The following is a 19,516-nucleotide window of genomic DNA, read 5'->3' on the forward strand; positions in this document are numbered from 1 at the left end:
CTTGGTCATCAGTAATGCCTTGGAGGGAGGTTTATGGTCTTTCCAGCATTTAGCGATCAGAGATTTAGCCGCCATGCAAAGTAACATGGTAAGCTTGTCTTGGGGTTTGGGTAGCAATGGTATGGGAGCATGCAGAAGAGCAGTTTCAGGGGAGAGGTCTAGATTATGTCCGCATGTTTGAGCAATAAGTGCTCCTACCATTTTCCAAAAGGGGCGAATAGAGGGGCACGTCCACCATATGTGGAAAAAGGTGCCCTCTTCTCCACAGAGTCTCCAACACAGATTTGATGTCGTGGGGTAAATGGAATGAAGTCTGGAAGGAACTAAGTACCACCTGGTGTAGACCTTATAGCATGTTTCTCTGAGTGCCACATTAATGGAGGCTTTAGCAATGCGCATTCTGATTTCTTCCCATTGATCATCTTCCAACGGATGGGAGAGATCTGATTCCCAGGCTAATTCATGGGATTCACGGTCAGGGGGGTCTGGGGTCAGAATAGAGTTGTATATCGTTGAGATATTCCCTTTTTTGCCAATTGAAAGTAAACACATATGTTCAAAGGAGGTGGGTGGTTTCAAAGATGTAGTTTTAAGCTGAGATTTGAGAAAGCTAAGAATTTGGATGTAATGGTAATGACACGAGGGTGGCAAACCAAGGCGTTCCTGAAATTCTCCAAAAGAGGTCGGTGCTGAATGGCCTTTAACATGGATAAATCTTGTGACACCCTGTGATTGCCATGGAGCCGCCATTTTTCGTTCGCAGCCTGGGGGAAAGGCAGGATGTCCCCAGATAGGTGTTAAAGGTGAGGGGTGTGAGGTTAGATTGTAGGTGCTGCGGAGTTTGTCCCATAATCCAAGGGTGAATTTAATCGTGGGGATTGAGTAGGCCGAGGCTGGTCTGCAGGACCTGGGGAGCCATAGAAGAGAGTCGAGGGGGACGCCCTGGTACATTGAGTTCTCAATATCGACCCATTTTCTGTTCCCTTGGAGGGAATGCCAGGACACCATATGATTAAGGTGACAGGCATTAAAATAGGCCTGGAGGTTAGGATATCCCAATCCGCCTGAGGTAGCACTTTTGGCCAGCAGTGTTCGTCTTAATCGGGATTTACGGTGTGCCCAAATAAATTTGTTGCACAATGATTGCAATGAGGTCAAAGTCACACGGGGCACCATTATCGGAATGGTCTGAAATAGGTAAAGAATACGGGGAAGGAGATTCATTTTCAGGGCGTTAATCCGTCCAATCCATGAAATAAATAATCTGTCCCATTTATCCAGGTCTTGGGTGAGAGTTTTAATCATAGGAACATAGTTAGTCTGGTAAAGGCTGGTGTAGGATTTAGTAATGAATATGCCGAGATATTTGATAGCAGAGGGTCTCCAAATAAAAGGGAAAGAGGAGGTTAGAATCAAGTGGGTCTGGGGTGGGATATTAAATGCAAGGGCTTCAGATTTGGTGTGGTTTATTTTGTAACCAGAGAGGGAACCATATAGGAGTAGTTCTTTTTGTAGATTAGGCAGAGAAATCAAAGGGTTAGATAAAGTCAAGAGCACGTCATCCGCAAATAAAGATATTTTGTATGAGTTCTGCCCCACTGTAATCCCCCCAATGTCCGTATTAAGTCTAATACGGGCCGCAAGAGGTTCGATGCATAGAGCAAAAAGTAGGGGTGAAAGAGGGCAACCCTGACGCGTACCATTCTTCAAATTAAATCGAGGTGAGCTTAATCCATTGGTCAGGACCATAGATGAGGGGTTGGAATAGAGGGCCGCTATTGCAGTGATGAAATGACCGTGGAGGCCGAACGTAGATAAAGTAGAAAACAAAAAGGACCAGGAAATGCGATCAAATGCCTTTTCGGCGTCTAGCGCCAAGGCAATCGCTGGTGTTTTCGTCGAGTTTATTTGGTGAATCAAATTAATAGTGCGTCTGGTGTTGTCCGAGGCCTGACGGCCAGGGATAAATCCCACTTGGTCAGGATCTATTAATGATGGCAAAACAGTGTTCAGGCGAGTTGCTAGTATTTTGGCAAAGAGTTTGAGATCGGTGTTTATCAAAGATATGGGTCTGTAATTTGTGCAATGCGAAGGATCTTTTCCGGGTTTCGGGATTACAATAATGCGGGACGTCGTGGAGTCAGTGTGGAAGGGCGTACCCCGTAATATTTTATTAAACAGGGAGGCCATATGAGGGATGAGTTGCGGGGCGAAGGTTTTGTAATACACCATCGGATAGCCATCCGGACCGGGTGCTTTCGAAGGTTTCTGGGTTTTCAGAGCCGCTTCAATTTCCTCAGCAGAAATATCAGCATTGAGAGCAGAATTAGTTTCCTCGTCTATACGAGGGAGAGCGCATGAATCTAAATATTGTTGTGCCTGATCGGCTTGTGCTAAGGGGTCGGACGGAGGATCAAGGTTATAGAGTGTCCTATAATAGTCATAAAAGATACCATTAATTTTTTTGGGGTCATAGGTAATGTTACCTGAAGGTTGTCTAATAGTATGGATGCATTGATTAGCTTTTTTGGCACGTAATTGGTTAGCTAATAAAGTATGTGCCTTGTTACTTTTATCGTAAAATGATTGATTGGCCCATCGAAGCGAGCGCTCAATATTCTCCGCCAAGAGAGATTGTAGGTCATCACGTGCTTTTGAAAGTTCGGCTAGAGTTTTTTTAGAGCGTGTGCGTTTATGTTCTTGATCCAATGTTGCAATATTATCCGTTAACAGGGCAATTTGGCTTTCTCGGTCTCTCTTACGGCGGGATGCAAATTGGATAATGGATCCCCTGATAACCACCTTATGGGCTTCCCATATAGTGGCTATATTACAGTCACCTTCTACAGTAACCGCGAAATAATCCCGAAGTTCTGTCTTAATTAAGTCCTGAAACTTAGGGATCTTCAATAGTGTCTCGTTTAGTCTCCATGTCGGTCTACCGTCAGGGATATCAAAAATGTCAAAAGTCGCAGTTAAAGCTGCGTGATCTGTCCAGGTAAGTGGGACTATCGAGGAAAAGCGAGCGGTGCGGGAGAGAGGTGCACAACTCAAGAACATATCAATACGAGAGTACACATCGTGCGGATTAGAGTAGAAGGTATAGTCCCTGGTGGTCGGGTTAAGGAATCGCCAGACATCGAACAAACCAGCCTCGGCCATGCCCCTGTGTAATACGGAGGAATTCGGGGTTTGACTACTACGCAAAGGGCCGGACCTGTCCATGCCCGTGAGAGTCATTTTGAAATCGCCACCAACAAGTATTTTACCTCGTCTATATGAGTAAAGTTCGTGAAAAAACTTACGAAAGAATTTGGATTGGGCAGTGTTTGGAGAGTACAGGTTAGCCAAGGTAACCTCCTCGTGTCCAATTTTACCTCTCACCATTACGTATCGGCCTTCATTGTCGTGCTTACAGTCTAGGAATTGGAAAGGGACGGACCCCCTTATTAAGATAGCCACCCCATGTTTTTTTGCTGTATGATTGGAGTACCAGACCAAAGGAAATTGTTTAGATGTCAGGGAGGGATGGGAATCTGATTTTAAGTGTGTCTCCTGTAAGAAAATCACGTCACCTTTTAATGTCTTGAGAGATCTGTGGAGATGAGAGCGTTTCTGGGGAGTGTTCAGCCCTTTGACATTAATGGACAGGCATTTTAGCGGCATGTTTGAAGCTGAAGAGGGGGTAATTCGCTGGAGATCTCTAGGGTCCCGGACTCTGCTAATATGGACGAAAGAGACAACAACAAAAAAAAAGAGCAAAATAGGAGTATATAATTCTGTGTACGAACAATGTTAGTTAAGTTAAACAAACTTTCTGTGGTTACAGGGGTGTCAATATACAGGTGGACTGTAATCGGGGTCTATAAGAGGAGGGGAACAGAAGAAAGAAGAACAAAAAAGAATAAAGCAGACGTAGTATCCAGTAGGCAGGATACTCGGCTGCCAAGGTTGAGCTCTCAAAGAAGAGAAAAATGAGAGAGCTCGCTGGCGGGACACAAATACAATATAACAGACGAGGGTATTGCCCCTCTATGCGTGATAATAACTTTAATCCCTAAGATTCGGGGGAGGAGGTATCAAGATAGGACACTGACGCCCCTCACCCGAAACCACTAATAAACGGGTCGGGCGGACCGTTGTGTAGCAAACTAAGATCTACTTCACGGGCGCGATATTCCGAACTATAGAACCCGATAGTATGAGTGATCATATAACAAATAGTAACAATTTAGTGTTAACAATAAAACCAATGGTAAGATCGCTGGGCAGGTCGGCCGCCAGAGACAGCCCTCACGGCTTCGGAAAAGGATACAATCCATTAATCTATGTATACGGCAATGGCTCCCAGCTGCCGACCAACCCAGCAAGACGACAACATAGTACTACGTGAGGCATAAAGGTCTGTCAGCAAGAACCCTTCTAAGAAGAGAGTTAATGCGCAATTGCGTATGGATCGGAACCTAAAACAGGGCTTACATAACAGTTGAGCAAGATTGCGAACAAAATCGAGTAGATTAAACGTTATAAAAACATTAAAATTAAACGGCAGGAGCTTCTCGTCTATGAGGTAGCAGCTGGGGTCAGCTGCAACTTTCGAAGCAATTTGTCCCCATCATCAGGAGAGCGAATGGTGTAAATTTTGCCATCAATCTCCACAATGAGGCGAAAAGGGAATCCCCAGCGATATTTATAACCATTGTCACGCAGTGTGGAGGTAACAGAGCGTAAATCACGTCGCTTAGCAATGGTCACTGGTGACAGATCTTGATAAATCTGAAGCCGGGAGTCTTCAAATAAAATCGAGGTTGAATTTCTGCACGCCAGAGTGATGCTATTTTTAATCTTGAAGGACAGAAATCGGAGAATAACATCGCGGGGAGGCTCCGAGTCCTTTGGTTTAGGTCTCAAGGCGCGGTGAGCTCTCTCTATCGAGATGGTAGAATTTGAAAGTGACGGAACCAGGTGTAGAAACAAGTGTTGGAGGTATGGTTCCAATTCAGAGGCTGTGATAGATTCCGGAACATTGCGGATGCGTAAGTTGTTCCGTCTTTCGCGATTTTCGCTGTCCTCAACCTTATCCTTAAGGATTTCCAGTTCGCTGGATAGGTAGCTCATGTCCTCCCCCACTTGTTTGTGGAGATTTTGTTGGTGGTCCACCCGTGATTCTAACGCGGTTGTGCGGGAGTCCAGAGCCGCCACGTCAGATTTTAATTCCCCGATCGCTGTCTGGAGAGCTGTCGTAAATGAACTCTTAAGGTCTAGTATCATGTTCTGGAGGGACTGGATGTCCGCTTTAGTTGAGGGTGCATCCGTCTGATCCATGATGGGGGTGGGCATCGGTGAGGATGGAGATGAAGCTTCTGACGGTTTTTCCCGGCGTGAGAAGTGTTGTGAGATATCTTGAGAAGCACCTGTTTTTTTTGCTCTGGCGTTCGCTCTGCTCATAATATCTGGTGAAAGTAAAACGTCCGTTTAAGGAGTGGTAACAAGAACGGTCCACTTGGATGTTACGTGTTCAACAGTTGGTCCGGGTGAGGGGGAAGTCAGGCATCCGTGAAATCACATCATTTATAGGTCTTTGGTCCTATTAACCGATGAAGACAGTGAGAGGGGTCCACGGGAGAGCGTCCCGATTTACAACACACTTTTCCGTGGTTGTATAAGATGTGATGTAAGAGATGTGATGTAAGAGATAAGAAATAGCAGCTGCTGGGTTGAGATTTTGCTTTGATTCCTTGTGATAATAGGGAGATTGTGTTTTCACAGCTCCAGCAGGGGCAGCAGAGTGCAGGTGATATAGGATGTGCCTGGTCTGCCACAACCAAGATGGCCGCCGTCATTAATATATGGTGTAGCTTCTTATGGGCATTTATAGCGGTGCCCCCAGGGGTTTATTGCACTGTTAAATGCTCCCAGGCCCCTCAGCGGCCTCCGCCCGTCCCCCCCGTCAATTACAGCGGCCAGCAGGCTTCTTGGAGCGGTGTAGCGTCTGCGTCTCGTCAGACGCCACACCCAATATGGCCGCCGCCACCGGAGCTCCGCGATTCAGTTCGGCTCCGGACCTGCACTATCAGGAGCACACGTTACTCCTTCGTCCGCCCTGTCAGGCCTCCCCAGGCAAGGGGTAGGTGGTGTGATGATAAGGGTAAGTCTGGGGGCAGTGTTTCAGCGGCCGGGCGGTGGGCGATCCTGGGCGGGGGTATGAATAAATTTAGGCCCCGGCTTCGTCTCTCAGGGAAGGCCGCAACCCGCAAGCACAGGGCAAGCCCGTGCTCCGGCTCTGCAGCTCACTCCCTTAGTGCCCTAATTAGCAGGGGCAACTGTGGGGTGGTATAGGGGTGAGACAGGTGGGGTAAAAGCCTATTTGAGGGGTTATAGGGGTTTGGATCTGCAGGAGCTCTCTCGGGACACTTCCTCTCAGTTAGGCCTCAAGCCACGCCCCCCGGCGTATTCTATTTTATTAACAATCATATATAGCTACATAGTTTATAATGTATATGATTTGTGACATAGTAAAAATGCCAACTCCAATGTGTAGTATATAATATAACATAACATAATATAATATAAATAGCTCCATTTTGCATAATATTTAATATAATTGACTGAGAGGAATATGATGAGCTCCAATGCATATAATCTGTATTATATATGAGATACGGATATAGGTGCTATATCAATAATAATTATATTTGGAATAATACCAGGACACAAATAATTCCAGATCCAACGAGCATAATATGTAACAGAAAAGAATATTACAAGCTCTAGTATATACATTTTTTATTATATGTGACCGACAGGAATAGGCCTAGGTCCAATGTATATAAGGCCTAATTCAGACCTGATCGTAGATGTGCTAAATTTAGCACATCTACGATTAGTTTCACAGACATACGGGGGGACACCCAGCACAGGGGCTAGTCCGCCCCGCATATCTGGCTCTGCCCCGTCCCCGCACAGGTACAAAAGCATCGCACAGCGGTGATGCTTTTGTACCTGAGGAGTAGCTCCCCCCTACCAGCGCAGCTCCTGCACGCTGGCAGGGAGCTACTCGTCGCTCCCTGGGTTGCAGCGGCGGCTGCCGCCGCAGCGAGACCCCGCACAGTCCGGGCACGCCTGCGTTGCCTGGCCCGCGCCCCCAAAACGGCGGCCAAACGCCGCCAGCCCGCCCCCTTCCGCTCAGTGACCACCTCTGCCTGTCAATCAGGCAGAGGATCACAGGGCTAAGATGGCCATCGGCTCTCTGGCATGCGCCGGAGCACTGCGGCACCGCGCATTCGCAGTTCAGACCTGATTGCCCGCTGTGCTAAAGTGCACAGCAACGATCAGGTCTGAATTACAGTAGGCCCATTATCTGTAGGTTTTCCATAATATTGCTTTAATCTGGGACACCTATTATTTGCACAGGTTCTGTGAGTGGCTAAATTCAAGGCTGCATTTCACCTGGTTTTAAAAGGTCACAGAACCTTTCTAAATCATAGGATATATCATCATGGGATATTATGGCAACTCTACTTATATACAGCTCCAATGTATATAATGGGTATTATGTGTGTCCGACAGGAACATAACCAGCTGCCATGTGTAGAACGTGTAGTATATGTGACTGAACGTGCAGTATATGTGACTGACCGGAACATAACCAGCTTCCATGTGTATATCGTGGGCTCAAGTTCGGAACATGGGACCTCTGGGCTATTAGTTTAACTATCCATGTGGACATCTAATGGAAATAGTAACCTGTGGCGAGCAAAGTGAGCCACCATGCCCAAAGCGTGGTGAGCGTACACGTTTTAATGTTCTGAACAGGTTTAATGATGTTCTGAAGCAGTTTGGTTATGCTAATCCAGGGGTTACCATGTTCTGAAACAAACTATAACGTGTATGATGTGTGTCTGACAGGAACATGATTAGATCCCATGTATATAATATATATTATGTGTGTCTGACAGGAACATAACCGCTCCCATGTGTATAATGTATATTATACGTGTCTGACAGGAACATGATTAGATCCCATGTGTATAATATATATTATATGTGTCTGACAGGAACATAGCAGCTCCCATGTGTATAATGTATATTATACGTGTCTGACAGGAACATGATTAGCTCCCATGTGTGTAACATATTATATGTGTCTGACAGGAACATAACAGCTCCCATGTGTATAATGTATATTATACGTGTCTGACAGGAACATGATTAGATCCCATGTGTATAATATATATTGTGTGTGTCTGACAGGAACATAACAGCTCCCATGTGTATAATGTATATTATATGTGTCTGACAGGAACATGATTAGCTCCCATGTGTGTAACATATATTACAGGTTGAGTCTCCCTTATCCAAAATGCTTGGGACCAGAGGTATTTTGGATATGGGATTTTTCCGTATTTTGGAATAATTGCATACCATAGTGAGATATCATGGTGATGGGACCTAAATCTAAGCACAGAATGCATTTATGTTTCATATACACCTTATACACACAGCCTGAAGGTCATTTTAGCCAATATTTTTTATAACATTGTGCATTAAACAAAGTGTGTCTACATTCACACAATTCATTTATGTTTCATATACACCTTATACACACAGCCTGAAAGTCATTTAATACAATATTTTTAATAACTTTGTGTATTAAACAAAGTTTGTGCACATTGGGACATCAAAAAACAAAGGTTTCACTATTTCACTCTCACTCAAAAAAGTCCGTATTTCGGAATATTCCGTATTTCGGAATATATGGATATGGGATACTCAACCTGTATATGTGTCTGACAGGAACAAAACAGCTCCCATGTGTATAACATACAGTATATTGTGCGTGTCTGACAGGAACATAACCAGCTCCCATGTGTATAATACTGGATGTAGTTCATATCCTGGCACTCGGGATCCCGGCAGTCAGCATGCCGAAGCCAGAATCCCAAACGCTAAAAATGCAGACATTCGGAATGTCGACCCACTCGTGGGTGTCCACGACACCATATAGAGTGGGAATGGAAACTGTGGCGAGCGCAGCGAGCTACCGAGCCCGCTGCATGTCGAACGCAGCAAGCCCGCAAGGGGCTTCGTAGCACTCGCCGCCCTGCCGGCATTCTGGCTGCAGGGATCCTGGTGTTGGTATGCTGACCGCCGAGATCCCGACAGCCGACATACCATACCCGTATTATGTGTGTCTGACAGGAACATAAACAGCTGCTACAGTATGTGCATAGCAAAATCTAGAAAGAGAAAATCGTTGTCATTGAATAACAAAAAATCTCCAAAAAAGAAATTCGATACAGACACATCAAAATTTGTATCCAAATACAACACTTGCTCTACTAAAATTTAATAAAAAAATCGACAAAAATTGGAAACTGCTACAACTTGATAAATCTTTACAACTAGATCATATAGAAAAAACAAAAATCATCTATAAGAAAAATAAAAATTTACAAAGCTATCTAGCCCCTAGTCACTTTGCATCATCTAAGTATGAATGTCTGGATAGGAACACAACTAATAGCAAAAATTAAAAAATAGGGTTCTTTAAGTGTCAGAGAAAAAAAAAATGTATCACCTGCCAATTATTAAGGATGAAGGAAATACATTTACCTACTCATCCGCACAGCAAAAATGTATGATCTGCAATCCTATAGACTGCAAAATAGATAGTGATATCTAATGACCTGTGTGTGCGGGCCGCAATATGTTGGAAGAACTACCCGCATGCTAAGCATTAGGTTTTTAGAACATAGGAGGAATGTCCTCAAGAACACAAATTTATACAGTCTAGCTAGACATGTGAAACAACATCACTTCAGATATGTTAACAATCTAACATGTCTATTCAACTGAAGTCGGAACTGCCGTCTAGTCGGAACAACGGCAGTTTATGACTTTTTTTGGTTGAATCAGGATTCGACCTATTCAATGCAGCTTCCGACTTGTCAGAAAACATGTGGATCGGTGGATTGGCCGCCGATCCACGTTTTTTGTCGAATTAGCGGCCAATTCAGACAGGATTTTGGCCCGTTTTCGACAATGCTGATCAGACTTTAACAAAAGTCGGATCAGCATTGTCAGAAACAGGCAAAACCTGTTGGATTGCCTGCTAATTGAATACTGCACTGTCAGATCGATCCGACATGCATTGAATACCCCTGTAAGTATACAAGGAAAAGAATACACTAAACCAACAAACAGAGAATGAGATAGATACAATTACCTCTGTAAAAGAGAAGCTTTCTGGACCTTCACTCTTGAGACGTTATCTCTGAGGGTTCTAAATGAAAATATAGAAATGAACATATGAACATATAAATACCTCCTCTGGTAACCATGTTTTTTTACCTTCATGTTTATCCTACTGTCTACAAGGCTAAAATCTATAGGATGATTCTCCAAAAAGTGAACATATAGTTCCGTGCATCACATGCGTTTCATTTTTTTTTTTCCTTTTAAACTGGTCTGCTAAGAAATTGTTGTTATATGAAAACTTAATTGCAAAATAGCAATGCCTTACCCTATAACTTAAGACTCACTAAAATCTTGGTATTTTGGAGAAATAGGTAATTTGAATTTGTGTAGCTGTGCCACGCATCACAGAGAATCGCCATTTAAGCTTTGGCAACAAATTCATTTTTAGCAAGAGTGATGGAAGTCATCTAGAATAAACACACAGAATACTGCTCTTATTTTTATATACATGTAAATAAATATAGATCTCCAAGAATACTTAATGACAAAAATAATTCTGATTCTACAGTGGATTTGAACCACCAACTCTGTGGGTATAACGCTGCAAATCTACATACTGGGCCACAGGGTCATAACTTATTCAGAGTTCTCATTCTGGAAGGTTATGTAATCAACTGTGTTTTAGTGAGTCTATGTATGGGGATCCTTTTTGTAATCCGGTGGTCAATGTGATAAGGAAATGAGTGCCTAACCAGAGTGCTCTACTATACACATATACCCCCTGAGTCACAAGCAACTTTTAATGTAACAAAATATAGGGGGCTCTTGAAACGGTTTAGTTAGATTTTATGATAGGAGATATGTTTATTACACAGACATCAGTTCGAAGAGTGTATTAAGAAATCTGATTTCCTACTATAAATACTGCTCTGCAAATAAATATTTTAAAGAATGCTGCTCTCACCATTATATACACGTAAATAAATATAGATTCTCAATAATATTAAGGACAAATAATAAATATGAACTAATGGTGGAATCAAACCACCAACCCTGTGGTTATAACGCTGTAAGCTCTACACATTGAGCCACGGTACCGTCTAGTTTTCCTTCGTGGAGAGGACCTTTCCCAGGCCCTTACTCATGAAGAGCTCGCATTTTGGTATATTTAACATCACCTGCTATATTTAACATTGTATACATTACTTTAGAGTGCGAATCAGTGATGCCAAAAATATGTGTGTATAACTAAATATGATTCTAAGGCTATGTATCCATAGATACATTCATACATAAACTATATATTTGAATGTTTCATTAAACTATTTATCACCGTTCTTAATGCTTCGGCATAATATACAAAACAAATGAAGGTGTGTTAAGGGGATGAAACCTGATTGGCAGATACCTCCTTAAGGGGTGCATTCAATAATTGTCGGAAGCTGGCGTCTTGTCGGAAAGACGGCAGCTTCCGACAGGTTTAGTTCGGAAGGGGTTCCGACCTATTCAATGCCGGCAGCTTTTTTCCGTCAAGTCGGGAATTCCCGACTTGTTGGAAACCACGAGGATTGTTGGAAGTTCGGCCAAACCCAACAGGTTTTAGCCCCATTTCCGATAATGTCAATCCGACTTTAAAGAAAGAAAGGCGGATTGCCATTGTCGGGAATGGGACAAACCTGTCAGGTTTGGCCGGGAATTGAATACTGACCTGTATCCGACAGGTATTGAATATACAGTACGCTACACACCTGAACACATCTATATACCCTTCTGAAGAACCCGCTGTACATCTATTGCGGAGAAACGTGTTAAGGACTCGGGATGCTTCCACACTGTATGCTACCAACTCAGTTGCCCGCACTAATGGGCCCTACACACTGGCCGAGGTGCCCGACGCCTGATATGGCCGACCGGCGACCCAGCGGCCGGGGGGTGACAGGGGGAGTGAAGAAAGACGTCACCCAACCCTATAGCCCTGCATGCTAATATGTACGAGATTGTCCATATTGGCTTGCATATATAAACGAGCTGACAGCAACGATGAACGTGCGCGGGGCCGCACATAGTTCATCGTTGGTGCCTACACGCTGAAAGATATGACCGATATCTCGTTCATTAATGAAGAAGATCGTTCGTATCGCTCTGTGAAATCTGCAACTGTGTAGGGCCTATAAGAGGCTCCCATCTAAACACAGTCTGACCTCTGGACACAATCTGCAGCCACGCTCTCCCTCCTCGTGGCTAACGGATACCTCCCGCTTATACAATTTTTCGTAAAACAGATAATTTACGGTCGAAGTTGGTGCCCAGTCACTTTGAGAGTGAAAAAAAATTGAGATCAGAAAGGATGTGGTTACCTGAGAAACCATCAGGATTTCATAGGTGTGGGAAGATGAATTGCCTATCATGTATAAAGATGCCGAGAAAGAGTACGATGTGTGTATCATCTAATACAGGGGAAGAATTCCAGATAAAAGATTTTTTGAATTGTACTTCTGTATATGTCATTTATGTGATTACCTGTCAATGTGGGAAACAATGCGTTGGGAGGACTACACGCACTATGCATATCCGGTATATGGAGCACCAGAGGAATATATCGAAAGGCGCCAGGCACACTTTGTCCAGTCCAGTATAATACAATGTCAAAATTCAAACTGATGGCAGCTATAGAACAAATTAAAAGTACGACACGAGGTGGTGATCGTTTTAGCCTACTGTGTAGGCGAGAAGCAAACTGGATTTATAGAATGGATACTCTGGTGCCTGGCGGCTTAACTGATATGGTAGAATTAAATGGAGTGCGAGCTGTGAATGATTACAAATGTTTATGAGGTTATGGGGTATATGCAATTGCGGTCGAATTGCCGTAGAAGACGAACAACGGGGCATTTTTCGACAAAAAAAAACACATGTCGAATTGGATTCGACAATGCAATACAGTACTTTTCAACAAAAAAACGGACGTTTCAGATTAGACTTTTTGCAATTCGACATTTTTAAAATTCGACATGTCTGCAGTGGTAAAAATGCGGCTTTTCGACAAAAGTATATTCAATTGAAGAATGTCGATTCGAGAACAGTGCTTTTCGACAGTAATTTCGTCAATTTCATTCCACCTAACTTTGCTGGCGGAATCTATTAAAAATTTTTAAAAACATGTTTTTTTTTATTCCTAATAGCATATCTATTTATATTAGAAGGGATTATGTACTTGGTTTGTCTATTAGAAGACAAGTATTATTGATATATTTTTTAAAATAATATTTTTTTTTTAAACTGACTAAAATAGAGAAAGCATGGTTTTCAGTGGGAATGGGTTAAAATCAAGAAAAAAAAATGTGTGCGGTCCCCCCTCCTAAGCATAACCAGCCTCGGGCTCTTTGAGCCGGTCCTGGTTGTAAAAATACGGGGGGGAAATTGACAGGGGATCCCCCGTATTTTTAGAACCAGCACCGGGCTCTGCTTCCGGTCCTGGTGCAAAAAATACGGGGGACAAAAGACGTAGGGGTCCCCCGTATTTTTAACACCAGCACCGGGCTCCACTAGCTGGAGAGATAATGCCACAGCCGGGGGACACTTTTATATCGGTCCCTGCGTTCGTGGCATTACATCCCCAACTAGTCACCCCTGGCTGGGGTAACCTGGAGGAGTGGGGACCCCTTAAATCAAGGGGTCCCCCCCTCCAGCCACCCAAGTGCCAGGGGTTAAGCCCGAGGCTGTCCCCCCCCATCCAAGGGCTGCGGATGGGGGGCTGATAGCCTTGTGTCAAAGAAAAGAATATTGTTTTTTGCAGCAGAACTACAAGTCCCAGCAAGCCTCCCCCGCAAGCTGGTACTTGGAGAACCACAAGTACCAGCATGTGGGGGGGAAACGGGCCTGCTGGTACCTGTAGTTCTACTACAAAAAAAAATACCCAAATAAAAACAGTACACAGACACCGTGAAAGTAAAACTTTATTACATACATGCCGACACACACACATACTTACCTATGTTGACACAAGGTTTGGTCCACTTCTCCAAGTAGAATCCATGGTGTACCTGAAAATAAAATTATACTCACCAAAATCGAGTGTAGATCGGTCCTCTTCTGAGCTTGTAATCCACATACTTGGCAAAAAAACAAACCGCATTTACCCGGACCACGCACTGAAATGGGTCCCATGTGCCGTTCCCCGAATGCCGGGACCCCCTGGGACTCCTGTCACAGAGGGACCCTTCAGCCAATCAGGGAGCGCCACGTCGTGGCACTCTCCTGATTGGCTATGCGCGTCTGAGCTGTCAGACAGCGCATTGCACAGCCGCTCCATTATCTTCAATGGTGGGAACTTTGCGGTCAGCGGTGAGGTTACCCGCGGTCACACACACACACACACAACACGGCCTTTCCATGTGTTCCCTAAACAGGCATATTAGAGAATCTGGACTCTTCGATGTCTGGCGAGCCCTACACCCTTCGTTCAGAGACTACACTTTTTATTCTATTCCACACCAATCTTATTTCCGTATTGACCTTTTTCTCTGCTGTACCTTGGCCTCCGAGCATCACTAACACATGGTCAGACCACTCTATTTTATCTGCCACTTTTGATTTTCTGGACACAGAAATTTCCTGTCCCTCTTGGCCAGAGGTTCTCAAACTCGGTCCTCGGGAGCCCACACAGTGCATGTTTTGCAGGTCTCCTCACAGAATCGCAAGTGAAATAATTAGCTCCACCTGTGGACCTTTTAAAATGCGTCAGTGAGTAATTAATACACCTGTGCACCTACTGGGTTACCTGCAAAACATGCACTGTGTGGGCTCCCGAGGACCGAGTTTGAGAACCTCTGCTCTTGGCGTTTAAATAAAACTCTGCTGAAAATCCCTCAGTTCCAGGAAAAAATTACATCGGCCATCACTGACTATTTCTCCTTGAATATTTCCAAATCCTCATGTATCCCATTAGTGTGGGAAGCACATAAAGCAGTTATTAGAGGCCACATCATCAGTTACGCCTCCCAAAGAAATAGAGAACACAAGCTCAAATTGGCCTCTCTCACGGAAGAGGTTTATACTCTGGAAACTCGCCATAAACAACGTCCCTCACATGTTCTTTACACTCAACTTACGACTGCAAGGGCAGCTCTTAACGCCCTTCTTTCTGAGAGGACCGAGAAGGCTCTCCGCTGGCTTAAACAGATGTTTTACGTAAAGAGTAACAAGGCTGACACATTACTAGCCAACAGATTGAAAGCTTGGAGAGCGTTGACGGCCATTTCAGCGATTAGGGACGCTTCAGGGTCCTTGCAATATAACCCGGTTACTATTAACTCTCTGTTTAGAGAATATTATGATAAACTCTACAATCTCTTCAGCTCCTCGGACCCGACGGTTCCCATTGACCCCATCAGTGTCCCACTCTCTCTTTTCTTGCAATGTTCCTCGCAGAGACTCAGAGACCTCTCTTGGCCTAGATAGGCCCATTACTGAAGAAGAAATACATTTAGCTCTTCAAACACAAAAGCCATCTAAAGCGCCTGGTCCGGACGACTTTCCTATGTCATACTATAAAACCTTTCAATCCTCTTTAATCCCTCATCTCTCCACAGTATAAAACCTTATTCTGGAAGGAGACCCTTTTCATTCCCACACTACTAAAGCCACAATTACTGTTATCCCGAAACCCAACAAAGACCCACAACTTCTGTCTAATCACCGGCCTATACCACTTTTGAACACAAACCTAAAGATTTTTGCTAAAATCTTAGCTAATAGGCTCAATACTCTACTCCCCTCCCTGATCCATCCGGATCAAGTGGGTTTTGTCCCGTCCAGACAAGCACTAGATAATGCCAGACGCACTATTGACGTTATCCATTACATGAATGTTCATCGGATTCCTTCTCTGGTGCTTGCTCTGGACGCGGAGAAGGCCTTTGATAGGGTCTCCTGGCCATTTATGCTCCAAACTCTCCAGCATTTTGGTTTTCAAGGAAAGTTCCTTGAAGCTATATGATCCTTATACCATAATCCCTCAGCTATGGTGCTTACTAATGGCCTTTTATCTGAACCCTTTTCGATTGCTAATGGAACCAGACAGGGGTGCCCAAAATCCCCACTAATTTTCGCGCTTGTTATTGAACCTCTTGCAAACCGTATACAGGCCAATCCGGATATTACTGGTATCTCTATTAAATCGCTCCCAATATACCCTGTTTTTATTTGCTGATGATATCCTCCTCACATTGGCTAATCCCCTTACTTCCCTCCCAAACCTTTTTCACGAACTCTCACTGTATGGTAACCTTTTGGGGTACAAAATTAATCAGTCAAAATCGGAAGCCTCATCTCTTCACATACCTGGGGATATTAAGACTCTATTACAATAGAATTTTGACTTCTCTGGGCGTAAACACTCGCTTACATATTTAGGAGTCCACCTCACCAAATCTTATGACTCTCTCTACCGAACTAACTATCCTCCTTTTAAATCAATCCTCCAAGGTCTCCAGCGCTGGGAATCCTACTTTTTGTCATGGATAGGCCGGATTTCTGCCATAGAAAAAGGAACGCACTTCCTAAACATTTGTACTTATTCCAAACCCTCCCAATTTAAATCCCATCGCACTTTCTCCACACCCTTCAAAACGGCGTTCTGCATATTTATTTGGAACCACAAAAAGCCACGAATTAGGCAAGACATTTTAGCTAAACATTTTCAAAATGGGGAAAAGAAAAATAATCAGAGACCCAAGGCGCAATAACACTTCTGCAGCTAACACGACAAAAGGTGGACCACCTCACCCACATAAAAAGACACATAAAACAGAAAAAGTCGAGATCAAGCGCTCAGTGCAGTTCCATATATATATACTTAAAGTTCATAAATGTCCGTGTAGGAAATTCAACTTCGTAGGTCAATCTTGCTGCTGAAATGTAGATCCGAACTTCTGCTTCACGGATTGGCTCAGGAAAATATACAATGAAAGCAGAAATAACAGATCATGGTGCAGTATGTCCTTATATAATACAAGGTTGATGTTATATCTGGTAACAGTAGGTTTTCTGTGCGATAAATGGCGTACCCCACTCACAAGAGAAATGGTATAACTCCGCTCATAAAGGTATCTTTATCTCTATCATACACACGGACCGTGACAAAGAATGCGTACCATTACTCACTCAGGAATTGGCGCAGATCCTCATGTAACGGTATCTTTTCTCGTTGCTCCGTAAAATAAAATGTACTGGTGGCAGTGAATTATAATAAAAACACTTTATTATTAAAAATACAGGGGACCACACATGGCTCAAGGGTGGAACATGTGATAACTGGTGGGCCGTCGGCCGAAAACGGCAACTGCCAGCTAGCTGTAAAAACACAAAATTCCAGCCTCAAGAGGAGAAATGTGCATAAATCCTCCTGTATGATCTATTCCAACGCGTTTCTACCCTATGAATGGGTCTTTTTCAAGGAAGAAGATTGCTCAATTACTGAGTCTATTTAAATTAGACAACAGGAAGTGATGTTTAGTAAAGCCAATTTAGTAACCAAGTGGGTTGCCTAGGTAACGTGTCTCCACGTGTACCCAGAAGCCCATGCGGTAATTCAATGAGCCGTAACGGCGTCCGTGTTCATAAAAGAACACTTCCGCCCAGCATAATCGTCACCATGGTTACAAATCGAGTCCGCGGACTTCCGCCCGCCCACAACATGTATGGACAGGGCCCTAGGTTGACGGACTTCCGCCCATCAGTTACACGGACTTCCGCCCGCATTCCACAGGTCAAAGTGGAGAGCTATGCTGACGGACTTCCGCCCTCCAAGCACCGTACTTACAGGCTTCCGCCCTCCAAGCACCGTACTTACAGGCTTCCGCCCTAAGCCCGATCTAACGACACTTAATTGTTAAACATGTTACTATAGTAACAAGTCACCATGGTAACGAGTCAAAAACGAAAACTTCACTATGTGGCCTAACGTTACTTCTAGTCCTTGTTACAATGATAAATATTATCACTGCAAAAAGGAAAATTAAAATTTACAAATAAAATAAACCCACTTGAAGCTGAAGTTATGTGATAGAATTACACAATACAAATCACGATATAATTAATATACGTAAGGGACTTGTTACACATCCTTTCTCTCTTCACTTTAAGGAGGTTCACAATTGCTCTACGGATCATATTGTTTCCTTCTGGGGCATAGAGTTATCTAAAGATTTATGGCGTAGTAACGATAGGGACAAAAGATTAGCCAAAAGTGAGATGAAATGGATTTTCAATTTGCAAACATTAGCCCCACATGGTTTGAACCATGATTTTGAATTAAGGTGGTTTTTATAAGTTTTATATCGTGATTTGTATTGTGTAATTCTATCACATAACTTCAGCTTCAAGTGGGTTTATTTTATTTGTAAATTTTAATTTTCCTTTTTGCAGTGATAATATTTATCATTGTAACAAGGACTAGAAGTAACGTTAGGCCACATAGTGAAGTTTTCGTTTTTGACTCGTTACCATGGTGACTTGTTACTATAGTAACATGTTTAACAATTAAGTGTCGTTAGATGGGGCTTAGGGCGGAAGCCTGTAAGTACGGTGCTTGGAGGGCGGAAGCCTGTAAGTACGGTGCTTGGAGGGCGGAAGTCCGTCAGCATAGCTCTCCACTTTGACCTGTGGAATGCGGGCGGAAGTCCGTGTAACTGATGGGCGGAAGTCCGTCAACCTAGGGCCCTGTCCATACATGTTGTGGGCGGGCGGAAGTCCGCGGACTCGATTTGTAACCATGGTGACGATTATGCTGGGCGGAAGTGTTCTTTTATGAACACGGACGCCGTTACGGCTCATTGAATTACCGCATGGGCTTCTGGGTACACGTGGAGACACGTTACCTAGGCAACCCACTTGGTTACTAAATTGGCTTTACTAAACATCACTTCCTGTTGTCTAATTTAAATAGACTCAGTAATTGAGCAATCTTCTTCCTTGAAAAAGACCCATTCATAGGGTAGAAACGCGTTGGAATAGATCATACAGGAGGATTTATGCACATTTCTCCTCTTGAGGCTGGAATTTTGTGTTTTTACAGCTAGCTGGCAGTTGCCGTTTTCGGCCGACGGCCCACCAGTTATCACATGTTCCACCCTTGAGCCATGTGTGGTCCCCTGTATTTTTAATAATAAAGTGTTTTTATTATAATTCACTGCCACCAGTACATTTTATTTTACGGAGCAACGAGAAAAGATACCGTTACATGAGGATCTGCGCCAATTCCTGAGTGAGTAATGGTACGCATTCTTTGTCACGGTCCGTGTGTATGATAGAGATA

The 19,516-nt window shown here is 43.7% G+C and overlaps 1 protein-coding gene across 2 annotated transcripts in view; it reads right to left on the reverse strand.

Annotated features, from left to right (window-relative positions):
- The window catches only part of LOC135054841 (oocyte zinc finger protein XlCOF7.1-like), a 70,628-nt gene that overhangs the window by 45,638 nt on the left and 5,474 nt on the right, over positions 1-19,516 (reverse strand). For both annotated transcript variants that reach the window (XM_063958232.1, XM_063958234.1), the window contains exon 2: positions 10,229-10,285. The gene's annotated coding sequence lies outside the window, so the exon portion shown is untranslated. The remainder of the gene's footprint in view (positions 1-10,228; positions 10,286-19,516) is intronic.

Source organism: Pseudophryne corroboree, chromosome 3 (genome assembly GCF_028390025.1).
Source record: "Pseudophryne corroboree isolate aPseCor3 chromosome 3, aPseCor3.hap2, whole genome shotgun sequence".
Lineage (NCBI taxonomy): Eukaryota > Metazoa > Chordata > Amphibia > Anura > Myobatrachidae > Pseudophryne > Pseudophryne corroboree.